Source organism: Rhipicephalus sanguineus, chromosome 1, assembly GCF_013339695.2.
Source record: "Rhipicephalus sanguineus isolate Rsan-2018 chromosome 1, BIME_Rsan_1.4, whole genome shotgun sequence".
Taxonomy (NCBI): Eukaryota; Metazoa; Arthropoda; class Arachnida; order Ixodida; family Ixodidae; genus Rhipicephalus; species Rhipicephalus sanguineus.
This window is the reverse complement of record NC_051176.1, coordinates 55,639,777-55,658,062: the sequence shown is the minus strand read 5'-3', so window position 1 is coordinate 55,658,062 and position 18,286 is coordinate 55,639,777. Positions and strand designations below refer to the sequence as shown.

At 47.4% G+C, this 18,286-nt stretch overlaps 2 non-coding genes across 2 annotated transcripts; both read right to left on the bottom strand.

The window, feature by feature from the left end:
• Positions 1-1,400: 1,400 nt before the first annotated feature.
• On the bottom strand, positions 1,401-1,474 carry Trnan-guu (transfer RNA asparagine (anticodon GUU)). The gene has a single exon. It is a non-coding gene; the product is annotated as a tRNA-Asn (tRNA).
• Positions 1,475-1,561: 87 nt separating this feature from the next.
• Positions 1,562-1,635, bottom strand: Trnan-guu (transfer RNA asparagine (anticodon GUU)). The gene has a single exon. It is a non-coding gene; the product is annotated as a tRNA-Asn (tRNA).
• Between the last annotated feature and the right edge of the window lie 16,651 nt (positions 1,636-18,286).

Sequence of the window (18,286 nt, the reverse complement as noted above, 5' to 3'; positions counted from 1 at the left end):
CAAAGAGAGGCTGGGAACTTGGCGCTTACCTCAGGAAAAAAGGGCATGCCAGGCCGTTGAGCCATGGCGCCGTTAGCATTACGTCGGCGCAGGTGGCGGAGTTGCCGCCACCGATTTGCTGGTGGACAGATTCGGTCGAGGTCGATAAGAGGGCCGTCGAATGGGGGCCGTCTTACTCGGGGGTTGTCCTTCACCGTCGTCGTTCGTTGTTGCCTCGCCAGTGTCCTCATGAGCCCGCTTGGCTGACGGACTGGAAGTCGAAACCTCCGAAATGTCCATGTCCGCGGGCTTGTCCCCGTCGTTGTCATCCGGTGTAGCGCAAAGGTCGTTATTTTTGCGGACCTTCGCATCAGCAGCCTCCGTCAGCGCTGGCCACTGCTCGGTAGATGCCTTGCTTTTCTCCGCCGCTTCTACTGAGGTCGACTCGGAAGGTTTAACGGTGGGTGGGGCTTCGCGTCCCACTGCTGCCGCTGTTTCTTCTGCATCCGCTTCGTCCATAAGGTGCACTGAAGTATCCACGCCTCTCAGGGAGCCAGCGGCGCTTGCGTAACTTTTCGCATATTGGGTTGCCTCATGGCCATAGCGATGGCAAATAGTGCAACGTGGCACCTGGCATTCCCTACGGATGTGTCCACTAGATTTACAACGAAGGCAAAGTGGGGCTCTGCCTGGTACAACAATCAGTGCAAACTCACCGGCCACCTTGATTTGGTGCGGAAGGTCATCAACCTTGACTCCAGGACTCAACTTCAAGGTCACCATTCGAGTCGTTGAGCCCTTGTCTGCGACGCCTTGAGCACGCCAACGTTCTCTAGAAACTTCACTGACCTTCCCGTACGGCAAGAGTGCGGTTCGCACGTCTTCGTCCGACACACCATGAAGCAGCCAGTGAATCTTGAAGCGAACGCCACGGTCATTTGGGTCAATAATAAGGCACTTGCGGTCTTTCACCTTGACGTCCATTGCGGCGAGCAGCTTCTCCGTTGCGGTGGCATCTTTCAAGATGATAGCCCAGACGTGATTCATCTGATACGCCTACAGCGTGACAACGTCAGCGAGCATCCCAAGATGAATCAACGTGTCCCTGAAATCCTCGACTCGATATGGCCTTGCACTTACGTCGGCGTGCATAAAAACAGTGTTCAGCACAATTTTTCCTGTTGGCAGGCTCGGCAGGATAACCTGATAATCTTCAACAGCGTCAAAAGGCCTGTTGCCGCGGCCCGCTGGGGCCGCTGATACCGCTCCGTCGGAGCCCTTCATTCCGCGTCCGTACGCTAGCGTGGCCGGAAGTGGAATCGTGCGCCACGGAGGTGGCTGTAGCATACGCGGTCGGCATCTTGAGCACACTCTTCAAAACCTATTAATATCAAGAAGGAAAAAATAAAGAAACACGCAAACGCCCCCGAGAGGGATCGAACCTCCAACCTTCCGGTTAACAGCTGAACGCGCTAGCCAATTGCGCCACGGAGGCGGCTGTAGCGTACGCGGTCGGCCATCTTGAGCACACTCTTCAAAGCCTTTTAATATCAAGAAGGAAAAAAATAAAGAAACACGCAAACGCCCCAGGGAGGGATCGAACCTCCAACCTTCCGGTTAACAGCCGAACGCGCTAGCCAATTGCGCCACGGAGGCTTTCTATTGGCCGCGAGATCAAGCGGAGTCGACGCCTGGCGGCTACTGACTGAAGCGCGCCTAGTGTGGATTGCTCCCTGCGTCGTTGGCTAGCCACGTAGTGTTTACATGTGCGCGTATGTCCTGCACGTTCTCAAAGGGCGGTTTGCTCTGTTATGTTGGCGCGAGTTTAACTGCTCGTACGTATACCTAGCATGGTGTACAGAAGCAAATGAGCTTGCTCGGCTGCCTACGCATTCTAATATAGATAAGTGAGTGCGACTTTCGAGAGGGCTGTGTATTGGTGTCGTACGCTTCGTTCGCCAGAATCATTTCAGTGTTGGTGCCGCTTTCTGGTTCAAGCACACCCTGAAGTGCGCTTGGCATAGTCCCAAACACGAGGAATATAAAATAGTGTGTGAATGCAGCGTTTCAGCGACTCGGTGGTAAACAAAAACGAGGCTCATGCACTTTCGCGTTGTTGTTAGGTGTATAACCGCGGCACTCCAGTGCATGATCAGCTTTAGTTGTGCTTAAGATGTCATTTTGTTGTACGGTCGTGGTCCCGCTACAGCAAAATATTTCCATCAAGTGAAGTTTGAGACTTCGGTACTCAAACTGTCCCTTAAAAAAGAAAAGAAAAAACAGACAATGGAATGACACGGTAGTGATAAAACTGAGTTGCCGCGCGCAATTTTAACTTGGGGCGAAATTTATGCAGAACCACCCGTGTGCTTAAATTTAGATACGCTTTGAAGGACACAGATGTTCAAAATTAATCCCGACGGCGTGCCTTATATTTATGTCGCATAATTTCACGCAAAACATCATCCTTTCTTTTTACAATATCTTGAGCGTTTGTGTGGAGTCGTTATAAATTGATGGAAGGCAGCGGACATTATTCGTCTGAAAAAAAAAAAAGACACTTGTTCCATAAAATAACCGGACCTTTCTTGCATCATTGTCGTGCACGTAATCAATCGATGAAAGCCCTGCGCTAACCGCTTACCTGCGTATATATGCGTATTCGCGTGAACAGTGCTAATGAACTCATTGCAGAGGAATATGCGCTGGTATACAAATGAACAAGATCGAAGTAAACACTTAAGTAGTTCAGTCGTGCCACTGCAGTGCGTAGTACACAAAACACAAGCTAAACACGTACAGAGAAAACAACAAAAAGCGTCATATAGTGCGTAAGCGCCGACTGTCATCCAAGGCGAGCATCCCTTTCATCGGCAGATTGCGCTTATCTCACTAGTAATAGTAACATGGGATGATCTTAGTGCATCGATTCAACAATGAAGAGCGTATATATTACCAGTAAGCTGCAATAAACGCATTTTATTCGCTGACAATCGGCTCAAACCGCTCACAACGAAGCGCCGCTGTGTGCATTTGTATACGCGCCTCCGACCGCCTCTCCACACTAACGCGGCGATGGGGCTGCCACCTATAGGTCGATCTCGCGGCCAATTGAGATAGCAATTATATGGACAGTCTTGGCTGACTTTTGCCGTCGCCGCCGTCATGCACCGCTTATATATATATATATATATATATATATATATATATATATATATATATATATACATATATATATATATATATATATATATATATATATATATATATATACATATATATATATATATATATATATATATGTATGTATATATATATATATATATATAAGCCACAAAGAAAAATAATTCAGAAAAACTTTGCGACACGCGGAATCGAGCCGGCGACCTCTCGCTTTGTAGCGCACGGCGTTACACGGTTACGCCACCAACAGTACCGTCTTTCATCCTGCTAACGGCGAGCTTTTTATATACACCATTTACTTCATCATGCTTTTTTAGTCGCCACATAGATGGCGCGATGTGCGCGCGTGTTTAGAGATCGTCGCCCCGCTCCTGCGAACGCCGTTGCTCTTCGCCCTACAGGGTGTGGTCGCCTTCGTGCGCTTATCTCGAGAAAAGAAGGGGGCGGCCGGGGGGTTGAGTGGGGGGTTGTATGTCTTGTGCTTTCCCCGCGATGTCCGCGCTGAAGTCACAGAGCCTACGAAGTCACTTAGCTCGCTGCCGCGGCCGCGTTTGCGAAAGGAGCGCGCTGTTCAAACAGAAATAAGTAACAACTGTGACAGTTACTTCGCGCTCGTCCTGTGTGTACGTGTTCGTTCGTTTCGTGCGTCCTGCTTTATGTTTGAGCAGTGCACTTCAAGTGTCTAGCTGTGACGCATGATAGCTTGCGCTCGTCCTATGTGCGTTCTTTTCGTGCGTCCTTTGGGCTTGAACGACGCGCTGGCAATTTCGAGCTGCTTTCCGTTCTTCGCGTTAGATTCCAATTTATTGCTATAGCATTCATTGCTTAGCCGTTGCGGCGAATCTGTGACTTTTTTTTTCTTTATTGCCTGAATTCAGAAATCAAACAGAGCAGTATGGTACAATTCACAGAAAATCAAAACTTTTTTCATGTTAATCAAGTCATCAAAGATTCCAACCCACTGAGGGGGTGCTGGTTGGGCCTTATAAATTTATTGTATATACGCAACATCTTCAATAAAGTTTTCCCATACTGTCTTCTGGTTGATGTCAGAATGTCTCACCGCCATGGTAGTTTTCCATACACTATGGAGGCTGAGGACAATTACTATGTCGTAAGGTACACCTGCATGATCTTTAACTGGTAAAAACCGAATCCCATGGGGTGTGATAGGGAGCTCTTTTTTAATAGTTCGCTTTAGGATGTCCCAATGAAATACGGAATCCCAGCGGTCGATAAATACATGTTCAATTGTTTCAGGCTTATTACATAATATGCAGTTTACTGTCCATGGCACAGGAATTCCTTTGTCTTGTAGCCGCGTCTTAACAGGGAGAGTGTTAGTGTGAAGTTTGAGGAGAAATGATTTAACGTGTGGTCTAAGTGGCATTCTTTTAATCCTTCTTAGTACATCGTTTCCACAGCCTCCAGAGTATATGATTCTTTACAAAGGCACAGGTAACATGTTGTCCAATAAATCTCTGTATAGTTGCTTCCTTCTTACGGTACTCAAGTATTCCATAGAAAAACGAACACTTAGTATGCGAAAGGCAACAACAACTTCACGCCAATAACCACTGACACCTTGTATTGTCGTCTTGCTGGTTGATACAATGAATTGCGGTAGTGTTTTTTGTAGTCGAGCTTGTATTACTGTGGGGAGAAACGAGTCGCTCTGATCCCTTAAGAACATAAAACGTGACACAATTTGTTTTAAAAAAAGGTGTGACAAACTCAGTCCACCCTTTATCACAGATAAAAACAAGTTAGTTCGACGAGTTCTTTCGCAAGTGCTTCCCCATATAAACGTCGCGAAAAGTCTGTGAATCTTTTGTACGTTACCACGTTACATGAACAAAAATTGCATCACATACCACAGCTTTCCGATTAAAAATACATTGCAAGTATACTATAGTTGCGCGAGCAAACACAGACAGATTTCTGCCCTGCCATCCTTGTATCTTATCCTTCACTCTTTCTGTTTCTACTTTCCAAAGTTGGTCTGTGCCATCGTAACATTGAAGCGGTACACCTAAGTATGTCCAAGGCATTGCTGTCCATTGTACAGCGGCGAATTTTTCTGGATTTTCGTGCCACTCGCCGTGCCAGAAGCCTACGGTTTTATCCCAGTCTATTTTACAACCAGTTACCTTGCAATAAGCTTCCGTCAATTTAACTACTTCCTTTATGCTTTCCTGGTCGTGACAAAAAACAGCAATGTCGTCGGCATATGTAAGCACTTTTATTTCCATTGTGTCAAGCTTAAATCCACGAATATTCTGTTTACTAATCATGCTTAAGCAGAAGGGTTCTATATAAACGTCAAAGAGCAATGATGAAAGCGGACATCCTTGACGGATACTGGAGAGAACTTGGATTGTTTCACTTAAATGTTTGTTTACTATAATACGCGTGGTACACTCTGAATATGCCATCTTTACTCCCTCTAATATAACCTTGCCTACATTTACATATTCTAATATGGAAAAGAGAATCTCGTGGGAGACATTGTCAAACGCTTTCTCCAAGTCAAGTTGCAGCATTGCGACCCGACTCGAGAGAGCATCACAGCACTCCAGCACCGAACGAGCTGCATGTGTGTTTGTGAAGATTGTCCGACCCCTCATTCCACATGTTTGATGTGGCCCTGCTAGTCGCGTGATGACATGTTGTAGCCTTTTCGCTAACACTTTCATAAATATTTTGTAGTCACAGTTCGTAAGGCTTATTGGTCTATAAGATTTTACTGACAACAGTTTAACCGAGTCTTCGCACTTTGGAATTAATACAATATGGGCTGTTCTGAAAGGCGGTGGCATTCGCTCTGTTGCATACATTTCCTTGAAAACTTTTTGCAATAGTTCGCTTAGCTCATATTTGAAAAACCGTCAAGCCCGCGGGCTTTTCCTACACTAAGCGCATCAATTGCTTCTTCTATTTCTCGCACCGTAATTGGAAATTCGAGGTTCGCTTTGACGTCATCTTCCAAGATTGGCATAAATTTGCGAAAGTCGCTGTCAAAGCCTTCGATTAGCTTTTTCTTGTTTTCCAGTAGTTCGCGATAATGATCAACGAACGCTCGCTCTATCAAGGAAGGCTCAGAAGTTGTTTGATTTTGATATATTATTTCTTGTACGTCATCGCTTCTCGCGTATCTTTTTTCATCACTCAGTGCCCGTTTTGTAGGCGTTTCCCCGTTCCATAATCGTTCCGCTCGGGCTCGTATCATAACTCCTTTGTATCGTTCTTCATCGATAAGTTCAAGTTTAGTTTTGATTTATTTAATCTGCTTCATAAGAAATCCTGAATTCTCACGCTCTGTATACTCGTGAGGAATTCTAGTTGGCACTTTAATTCATTTTAACGCGATAGCGTTAAAGAGCTCGTATCGCAGAAATTCCGCCGTCGGCGTCGGGGCCGTTGGTTGTGAGCGAAAAATCATCATCTTGTCCGTGAGCGAAAAATGGAAAAAGCTGCAAATAAAATAAATAATAAAAATGTTGTGTCCGAGTGAGAATTGAACCCAGGCCGTCTGCGTGGCAAGCAGGTGTTCTACCACACAGCCACGCCTGTGCTTGGAGCTGCACTGAAAGTAACTTTCATGCTTCCCAAAAATACCCGTCCTGTATACAGGTGTCACAGTACGAGATGTAATATCGCAGTAATATTGCGTGGTACAAGCGTACATTGCCATCGGGCGTCACACCATGTCAATATCATAACGACTTCGTGGTTTAAAGAGAGCCACCCATTACATCAGGCACACACATTACTGCGCGTATTCCCTCAGGACCACGTAGTGGGTGCATCGCAACTTCGAAAAAGTTTCTCGCGCATAATTGCTCCTGGTTTAAAGCATGCTACCCATTACATAAGGCACACACCTTATTGCGCGCATTCTGTTAAACACTCGTAGTGTTCGAACTGCGCACTAGGAACAGAATATCGCTAACGCGTTCAACTCTTAAAGGCGAAGCTTAGGCGTCCCCCAATTTTTCTTCCTGTTTTTCTTCCCGTATTATCGCAGATGTCCTTTCTATCGCTTTCATCTTAACATCAGTTTTAAACATTTCCCAGGATCTAATAAGGTCTTCCGCCGGCCCTGGACTGAAAGAATTAATCATTTCTGTTATATCGCTCACAAAGCCTTCATTGTGAAGAAGTTTTGCATTAAATTTCCACAGTTCCCAATTAAATTTTGATTCCTGCCTTCTTTCTCCTAAATTAAACATGATAAGGCTATGATCAGAAAATGACACGTGTTTAACATCGTAACTTTGGCATAGCGGTACAAAATGTAATGGGATGTAAGCTCGATCTAAGCGAGCATGACTTTCACCTTGATAGCGCGTGTAGGCTGGTGTTCTTCCTGTCGAAAACAGATAACCGACATCTTCCAATTCGTATTGGTTCACAAGTTCAGCTAGTAGCTGTGCGCTACCACCTTTACGCTGCTGCCTTTTTGCGCAGTCTTCTGGCCTACAAACACACTTAAAACCACCCATCATAATTACATATCGCTCGCATTTTAAGAATTCTTCCAGTTGTTCAAAAAAGACTTTGTGGTTACCTTCATCATTAGGGCCATACACACACAATACACGCCACTTGAAACCAGAGAAAGAAAAATCAAGTACGATAAAACGACCAGCTGAACATACAGTAACTTGTTCTTCCACGATACCAATGCCGTTTCGAATAAACAGCGCGCAGCCTCCTGAAGTGCCAACACCATGACAAACACATACATTATAGAACGATCTAAATGGCTGCACCATGCGGTCCGTCTGCTCCTGGCCCTCCACCTTCGTTTCTTGCGGAGCAACAATATCTAAGTCATTTTCTTGGAAAATTCTGCTTACTTGGTGTTGGCGTCGCCCGCTTGCGAAACCGCGAACATTTAGAGTACTTACACGAAGGGGCTTCTTAAGGTTCAAAGACATGGTAAAGCTTGATCAGGCGGACCGCATGGAGCTTACCTTGGGAGCATTGTTCGGGGCACTGTCGATGCGGTGCTGCTATGGCCATGATTTGGTTTATTCAGCAGTTTCCAGAGGTTCGGCTGTCGCTGCGTACGCACGTAACATGATGCCATTGTGGATGCCGCGAAGTGCCCATTCGAGGCTACACTGAAGCAAGTAGAAGCGGTCCCTCGCTGTTACGAGGGCATCGTACCCTCCTTTTTTCGATCTGGAGGGATGGTTGGCTTAGGTAGAAAGCGCAGACGTCTGGTAGTGACCGCCTTGGGGGGCGGGGTTCGTCTCCGTTTCCTGCTGCAACCTTGCGGGTTTCGTCGCCGGCTTCTTCGAACGGTCTCTTGGCAGAACCGGCAGTCACTTCCATCGCGCTTTCTTCCGCTGACAGTTTCGGAGTCAGTGCTTCCTTCTCGATTGTGGCTTTTGCTGTTTTCTGGGTCTCGCCTTTGGAAGGGTCTTGGCTTATTCGTGACGCGCTGTCGCTTTCAGCAAAGACACCCTTCCATGCATCTGTCCAGGCGACTTCCGAAGTTCAACGGTCTTTTTCGGGTCTGCGTGGTTGTACCCATTGCTAGCGGCTTCCTCAGCGTCAGCTTCATCCATGATAAGCTCTGCCTCGGTGTCGTTTCTTGATTTACACGTGATGCTGGCGTAGGTCATTACGCATTCCTCGTCAGTGTGGCCGAAGCGCCTGCACTGCAAACAACGGGGTACACAGCAGTCACGCCGAATGTGCCCGGTGCTGTTGCAACGGAGGCCTAACGGTGTTCATCAGCAACCATAGCGCAATAAAGAACACGGGACAAGGAAGGGACCAGGACAAGAAAGTGACTAGCGCTTGTCCTGGTCACTTCCTTGTCCTGTGTTCTTTATTGCGCTATGGTTGCTGATGAACGATGAGTAACCAACACGCCCAAACGTTCTCCCTTCTGAAGCATAACGGTGGCCGGTTCGTTACAACAACAAGCGCGAGTTCACTCCCCGCACCTAGCTGGTGAGGAATATCGTCGACGGTGATGCCGGCCTTCAGTTGTAAGGCCACCAGTCGGGTCGTTGACGCTCTGTCTATGATTCCGCGTACGCGCCACCTTTCCCTCGTTACTTCAGTAACATTTCCGTATGGCGCCAAGGCGGCACAAATGTCTTCCTCGCTGACTCCGTAAAGAAGCCAGTGTAGCTTCATACGTATTCCACGGTCGTTCGGGTTCACCATAATGCACCGGTGGTCCTCGACTTGAATGTCACCTGCTTCCAACATTTTCTTCATTGCTCCCGAGTTCTTAAATGTCACAGCCCAAACGTCGTTCATTTGATACGCCCCCAAAGCGATAACGTTGGGGAGCGCACCGAGATGATCCAATGCGTCGCGAAAATGTTCGACGCGGTATGGCCGCGCTCGTAAATCCGCATGAAGGAAGATGGTATTGTTGACGACCTGACCTGTTGGAAGTTGAGGCAATATAACTTGGTAGTCCTAGCTGGTCGGCTGAAGCAAAAGACCTGTTACCGCGGCCCGCGTGGGCCGCTCCCACGTAGCCCATTTCGCCCACAACCGTTCACCACGGTGGCCGGAAGTGGAATCCCCGCAACGGAGGCAGCTGTAGCATACGCGGTCGGCATCTTGACCTATTATTATAAAGACAGAAAAAAAGGAACCTATATAATTGCTGCGAACCTTGCGAGTGTTTATGCGAAGGCGTTCAAGGTCAGCCTCGCTCGTTCAGGAATTGAACAACCAGAAACGTATGACCGCAATTAGAAGCAGATTGAATCAAATGTTATTTTGATAGCGGAACTGATAAACAGCCTTATATTATTGCAGGGACAAATTGCTGACAACCACAACTCGAAGAATGTAAGCAACAATTCTATTTCAAAGCTGTCGTCTTCGGTAAAATTGTCAACGCCTGGCAGGCCCCGTCGCTACAACGAAAGGACAGCTCTGGTATTGTGGCGCCTACGAGACAAAGGAGTTTCGTGTAGTAGTACTCCCGAGATAATATGAATAAAAAGTAACGAGTAACGTGACACCCCACGTTACCGAAAAATGTTAACGTAAGTACGCTACCCGTTACAGTCCCCTTCCTGTCCGTCCTTTCCCCTCTACTCTTTACATGGTATAAGAGGACGCACACACGCTGTAAATATTATGTTATGTCTTGAAGAAGACGGGGCTCCCGTCGAAACGTCGACAAAATAGGTAAGCAGTTGTTTATGAAAGCGCATCAACTTTTATATATATATATATATATATATATATATATATATATATATATATATATTGCCAGAATGGGTGCCAATTCTTCACTCCATATATACGGAGTCACTTGGTGAAATATTCAAGAGCATATAAAAAGTTTAAGCGACGGCCTTTTTCATTCAGTATTTTGTAAGCAAGGTTCCATATGGGCACCGAAACGGCAATTTCGTCGTTTGCTGGTGAGTAACAAGATTTATAATTGCTATATACCAAGCTGCGGTGAAACTTGGCTTCTCCTAATGGAGAGAGAGAAAGGCATGAGGGAGGTTAATCCCCCTGTTTGCTAACCTACACGGGGGGAGGGGGAGAGAAAGGAAGAGAGAGAAGAATTAGTAATACGCTCGCATGCATAGCAGCACCGCGCACACCCAGAATGTTGAGCCCTGCACGCATCTGTGCCGCCTAGTTGTAGTAGAAGATTTCGTTTGTTATTTTTGCTTGTAAATTTACAGAGGATGGAGCCCTCAGACTAGGGACCCATTTGCTGCTGCGATCCGACTGGCCCGGCTAATCAGTCTTCTAGTGAAAATTTTCAAAAAAAAAAATCGTTAGGATAGAATATCTCGATGATTCTCCATGGACAGGGACACCCCTCACAGTTCGTTGTTCGCACGTCAGCGGGAATCTTTTCTCGATTCCAGGTACAAAAACCTCCAATATAAGGAGACAAATTCCCGGAAGGCAATTCGCACCGATGTTTGGGACAATGCTGAACAGCATGACGCCTCCGATTGTCAAGCAACCGCGCTCACTATATTCTTCAGTGCAGAGCAGCATGTCCGTGACCTGTCGGCTCAATTTTAAGCGTGGCTCTTCGATCCTCAGCTGGAACATAACCTGGATTCATTGAACTAGTCAAAGAACCCGCAGTCTATAAGTGTCCCCCAGTGGCACAGCTTGCGAAAGGTATGCGTGGGTGTCACGAGCGATAGCAGACGACGCTCGGTTTGTGTCTCGCGCTTTCGCGCGAAGAAAACGAAGAAGATCGACGCCGAGCTCGCGCGCGCTCGTGCAGCTTCGAGGAATAAAGAAAAGGGTCTGGCAGTCCCTTCCTGGTCCCCATTGTGTTCGGTCGTCTTTCTTACGCCGCCTCGGAACCCATAGATTCCGACGGCCACAACGGCACGTCACATTTGGCGCCCAACGGCTCGGGGTGAGCTAAGAAGACGTCCATATTTTTTATGTGGGGACGTCGCTCTATACGCGCTCCTTTGGCTGAACCACTGACTTCAGGACAGCGTCGGCTCCGTGAACCCAAGATGGCGACCGCCCCGTGTTCCATCGACGTGTTCGAACAGCTGGATGACGCCGCCCGGGTGGAAGCCTACAGGTCAGCTGTGTCCGAAGCCGGTGCCCTGAAGACTGAGGTGGATCAGCTCCGGCGCGAATTGGAGGGACTCAAAACCATGCTTTTGAAGAACCAGGACGCCGCTAAAGACGGCGACGCACCAAAGCCACCTCTTGACCCGCAGCTGCAGGCAAGTCACAACTTCTTTTGCAACTTACTCGCTCCACTTGTAGAACGCATCGAGCGCTTGGAGTCGAGAACGCATGAGGATTCTGACGCCGCATCATGCACGAGTGCAGAGGAGAGCAATGCGTTGATGAATTTTAAGCGCCGTTCGCGGAATCAACACAACAAAGCCAGAAGCGATAATACCATATGCATGTCTAACGGTGAAGACGCACGCGACCGACTTTCAAGTTTCGCGGCGAGTTCCTTACCGCATCTCGGGGAAGATCTTAACGCCTGGTTTCACCAAGTCGACTATTGGTTCAGAACCTTCAGCGTTCCTGACGAGGTCGCCATACCGTTCATTATTTCGAGGCTCCCAGCTAAAGACTTTACATGGATGCGTCACCACACAAAGGTGGCTGATATCACTACTTGGGCGGATATGAAAGCAGCGTTCCGCCGACGTTATAACATGGACTGCGATGTAACGGCTAAGCAGCGAATGTTCGGAGCAACGCAACGCGCCGGAGAGTCCTGTACAGACTTTGCATACCGCAAGTTGGACCTCATGGAGCAATGCAATTATCCTGTAATACAACAAGAGAAGTGTCAAGCCATCATGGCTACGTTATCACCTAAAGCAAAGAAACATTTCTTCGACAAGACTTTTAGGGAGCTAGACGACATGATAAGTTCCTTTCTGCGCTTTGACCAGATCAGAAATTCTGAGGAAAGTGTTCAGACTGTGGTTGCGCAAGAATGCGAGGGTCCGTCCGGAACGCAGTCCGCCCAACGCCGCGTTGACTCGAAGCGTTCGCCTCGAAAGCTTCTGCGCAATCGTCAGCACACGGATAGTATAGAGTCGAGCGGTTCCTCAGATGATCAAGCAGCACAAAAAAATGCGCCTAAAAAAGATGACACAAATGGGAAGCCGTCTCCGTTGCGGCATTCGACGCATTCCGGGACGCGTGTTTTTGAAAGATCCCAAGGAAACGCCCCGAGAATTCGTAAACTGTGCTTGAACTGCTCCAGAAGTGGTCATTTTGTCACGCAGTGCCGTCTACCGCTAACTGCAGAATTTTTGAAGTGGCAGGAAGAATTTGAATCTTCCAGTCCAATACAGCGGGGAAACGGACAGCTGGTGACGCCAATACCCGCGAGCAGTCGCCAGTAATTGAGCAGGTGTCGTGTGCCTCAGAAGCGGGTACTTTTTCCGTTCCTGTCACCATCAACGGACAAACACTTAAAGGCATCTTGGACTCTGGAGCTGTCAAAAGTTTGATTAGGGCACCACTAGTTGACAAACTCAAACTCAGCATAAGGCCTTCGTCCCTACGTTTGGTAGGAGCTAGCGGCCATCAGCTGCAAAATTTGGGTCAAGTCAGGGCTACGGTAACAGTGGATGACCAAACACTGCAGCATGACTTTGTCGTTGTTCCCCGGTTACCTCACGAAGGAGTCCTTCTAGGCGACGACTTCTTACGGGCCTCAAGAGCCGTCATCGACTGGGGCTCGGAGAGCTTCGCTGTGTCTGTTCCTCGAAGGCTACGCAAGGTCTACCTGGTTAGGGAGCAAGCACTGCCAGCTTTATCTCGGAAGTTCGTTCCCGTGACCTGGCATCGTACAGCTGAAGACAAAGATCATGTAATGGTCATCACAGGGACAAAGCTCTTGTACGACCGCTGTTCAGTAATTGTGGAGCCCATGGTTGCAGAAGCATCAGAAAATTCAGTCAAGGTCTTGATGACGAACTGTTCATCTCAAGCCGTCGTTCTTCCACGTCAGATGACAATTGGCCTCATAGAAGAAGCAAGCGGAATTGAGGATATTGAGCTCTCTCCAGACGACTGCCAACAGATCCTCCAAGTTTCATGCCTGCCTTCTCCTAAAGACCTTGATGCATCATCAGCTCATACAGTCATCGACCCGCAGCATCGTTCAATCTCAATCAGCGACGTTAGCTTTAACATTGGAACAGCGTTATCTTCCAGTGAGCTGCAGGTCGTCAAGGACTTGTTGGCGCAACATTCTGCTTGCTTTGCGCAGTCAAGTACGGATGTAGGCTCCTGCACAGTTGAACGACATTGCATTCCAACTGGAAACGCAAAGCCAATATCGCAACGTCCTCGCAGATTGTCCCCAGCACAGCGGGATCTCGTCAAGAGTATGATCAAGGACCTCATTGATGCCAATATAGTGCGACCTTCTCGGAGTCCTTGGGCGTCACCACTGGTCCTTGTAGCAAAGAAAGACGAGTCGACGCGCATGTGCGTCGATTATCGACGTCTCAACGCAGTCACTGAGGACATCGTTTACCCTTTTCCAAGGATTGAAGATGCGCTGCAGGCACTCACCGGAAGCAAGTACTTCTCTGTTATGGACTTGGTGTCTGGATTTTATCAGATCGCCATGCATCCAGATGACATACAGAAGACTGCCTTCGTTACGCCGTGGGGTCTTTACGAATTCCTTCGGATGCCATTTGGCCTTAAAGGTGCCCCATTTACTTGTCAGCGAGCCGTGGATACAATCATTGACGGTATTAAATACGACAATGCCCTTGTCTATATGAATGACTGTGTAGTCTTCAGTCGGACGTTTGAAGAACACGTTTCGCACCTTGAAAACATCTTTGCAAGGTTCGAAAAAGCAGCCTTAAAGTTCAAGCCACAGAAGTGTTTCTTCTTTTGTACTGCCATCAATTATCTTGGGCATGTTGTTACAAAAGATGGTGTATCTCCTGACCCATCGAAACTGGCAGCTGTTCAGATGTTCCGGCCTCCTCGAAACGTCCAGGAACTACAGTCATTCATCGGGCTTACATCGTGCTTCAGGAAGTTCATCCCGAATTACAGCGTTATCGCCGCACCTCTTCGATCACTCCTAAAAAAGAATTCTACTTATTCTTGGGAAGAGGATCAACGAGTTGCCTTTGAGACATTAAAGCGCACTTTGTGTCAGCCGCCTGTCCTCAAGCTGTTCTCTGAGAAGCCAGAATTTGGTGTCCAAGTGCACACAGACGCCTCTCGGCTCGGCTTGGGAGGTCTGCTGCTGCAAGAGGATGAAGAGCGCCGCTACCGTCCTGTACTATACTTGAGTAGGTCGCTCAAAGGCGCAGAGCTGAATTATTCTTCGACGGAACTCGAAGCTCTCGCAGTTAAATGGGCATTAGAAGAGCTGCGACCATACCTGATAGGCCGAAAATTTCAAGTTGTCAGCGACCACCACGCGCTTTGCTGGGTTTTACGCTACAAGGAAGGAAACCAACGTCTTCTTCGTTGGTCGCTGATTTTGCAGGAGTTTGATTTTGACGTCATCTATAAGTCAGGAATCCTGCACAGCGCACCGGATTGTCTTTCCAGGAACCCCCCTAATGTTGCTGACACAGGCCAAATTCTTGCAGTGTCATATCCCTCACTGCGATCCTGTGACAACATGGGTGAGGAACAGCGTCAGGACGCATTTTGCGCTAAAGTCTTGGATCTACTTAGAGGTGCGCTGGGCACAAAGAAACAACAAAAACGGGCCCAAAAGAAGTTCGTTACGTACAATTAAGTGTTGTATAAAAGAGACCAAGGCCCGGTCTGCAATCGATTTCTCCTCTGCATTCCTTCCCAGCGGCAAGCTGAGGCACTTCGGGAAATGCATGAAGGCCGATACGGTGGCCACATGGGCATCAGGCGAACATTCGATGCCTTAAGGTGCAAGTATTACTGGCCGAAGCTCTATGCGGATGTCAGACGGTACGTGCGTCACTGTGACCTTTGTCAGAGGATGAAGATGTCCACATCGGTGCCTTACGGTCTACTTCAGCCGATAGAAGTCCACAGCCCCTTCCACACAGTTGGGATGGACATAATAGGACCCTTCAAGACTTCAAGAGGTTACAAGTACATCATCGTAGCCATTGATTACCTCACAAAGTTCGTTGAGGCAAAACCACTCAGGAACATAGAAGCTGCAACCGTCCAGAAGTTTGTTGAGCGACGGCTCATCTTGAAGCACGGATGCCCAGCCACGATTATCACAGACCGCGGTACTCAAATGATGGCGCGCTCCACTGAAGCCTACTTCAAGCATCGGGGCATCAGACATGCTGCCACCACTGCATATCACCCCGCAGCAAACGGCTTGTGCGAAAGGGCCAATAAGACAATCAAGCAGATGGTTGCCTTGACTACCGCCGGGGGAGAAAAGTGGGCCGATGTTCTCCCATATGTTGTATTCTGTTACAACACGGGGTACCAAGACACGGTTCGCCAAACTCCATTCTTCTTGGTGTGCGGTAGGGATCCGGTGCTGCCGTTAGATGTTGTATACAGCCGCCGAGAGCTTGAAGAGCTCAAAGAAGAATCTGCCTATTTCGCGGTCGTGCGCGAACGACTGCAAAAACCAGGGAGCTCGCGGCCGCGCACATCCGACTGGCTCAAGAAAAACAGAAGGAGCACTTCTACAAGCACCACAAGAACGTCGTGTTTGAAAGAGGGCAACTGGTGCTCCTCAAGGCTCCACCATCCGGTGTGAAATCCACAACATCGTACACTGGTCCTCACAAGGTACTGAACAGACTGTCTCCCGTGAATTACGAGATCGAACTCGCAGACAACATGGGAAGTGACATAGTGCACGTAGAAAAACTGAGACCCTATCTGAGCCCCATTGCTCATATGGAGCAACCTCATGCTTCGGACTAGAGCGTACATGTGGGCCGCGAAGTGTAATAATCGTTAGTGTTTGTGTATACTTTTGAGTGCGTGAAAGTGGAAAGACTTTGACTGACTTTTGTAAATATTTAAAAACCGGACTGTTTATGTTAGTTTAGTTAAGTTTCACCAATATTCTGTTTTTGTGTTACGTGATGTATTACGTCGGGACGACTACTTTCAAAACCCGGGCATGTCACGAGCGATAGCAGACGACGCTCGGTTTGTGTCTCGCGCTTTCGCACGAAGAAAACGAAGAAGATCGACGCCGAGCTCGCGCGCGCTCGTGCAGCTTCGAGGAATAAAGAAAAGGGTCTGGCAGTCCCTTCCTGGTCTCCACTGTGTTCGGTCGTCTTTCTTACGCCGCCTCGGAACCCATAGATTCCGACGGCCACAACGGCACGTCACAGTGGGTCTCATCCGCGGTCCCATCCGTAAGCTCGAAGTGTGTATTTTCAACTGAAGGAAATTTAGTGGCTGTTAAAACACGCAACATCCCGTCCGATATTGTGAGCTTCCTCGTGTTCTTGTACCGCAATAGGGTGTACTTCACCGTCCAAAAATGCACAAATGGAGAAAGTCAATTTCATATCCTTCAGGCTTTATGGCTCGGGGGAACCGAGGACAAAATATATTTCTCTCTATCAGTTGTCGTCAATTATTTACGTGTCAAAGATATAACAGTTGGGGCTTTTAACGTCCCAAAACCACGATATCGTAGTGGAGGGCTCTGGAAATTTTGACCACCTGGGGTTCTTTTTAACGTGCACCCAAATCTAAATACACGGACCTCAAACATTTTCACCTCCATCGAAAATGCGGCCGCCGCGGCCAGAATTCTACGTGTGAAAGAAAATAGCAATTATAGTTAACAGATCCAAGTGGCATCCACGCTAACTCTAGTCCACTATCTTTATATGTACTCCGCGATACATTGCGCCCAAACATGGCATTCACGGAGAAAGAAAGCTATAGGCGAGTCGGAAAGGATGCATGCTTAATTATCAGCGCAAGACAACGGAAGATACACAAGACGAAGGACACAGGGCGAGCTCACGTCCTGTGTCTTTATTTCCTTTGTGCCTTCCGTTGTCTCGCACTGATCAGTGAGTATGCATGGCATTGACTTTTATTCAGATTACACCGAAAGAAAGCATTTGAGAACACCCTATTTTAATTTCTGTCGAAGCACCAAACGAGCACTTCGCTCACTGATTTTGATAGGGAAGACAAATGAAAAACAGACATCACTTATTTGCGGTAACGTTACAAAGTGCAGACTGTGGATTCGATTTCAGGACAAGATATGCGCCTATAAAAATGCTGTATGTAAAACGAGCATTGAGTTTCCTATCCCTGCAACAAAATAATAATAATAATAATAATAATAATAATAATAATAATAATAATAATAATAATAATAATAATAATAATAAATAATAATAATAATAATAATAAAATGAATAGGTACCTAGTCAAATGCAAATGTTCTATGTAGAAAGCGAGCTCGCAACCCTTGACATCGTATGAGGCTGACTTGCTTAAGTTTGCGCACTCCTTTTCTTCATCTTGCGACAAACACCAGCCGGCTAAATCGTTGTGTAACTTTTTAAGGCGAAAGCATTATATACCTCGTGAGAAATATCAAGTGGCGAAAAACCAGAGTGTGTACCATGACGTTTTGAGTGTTTAGCGCAGCTAAATAAAAGGAAATTAATGTATGTAAAGG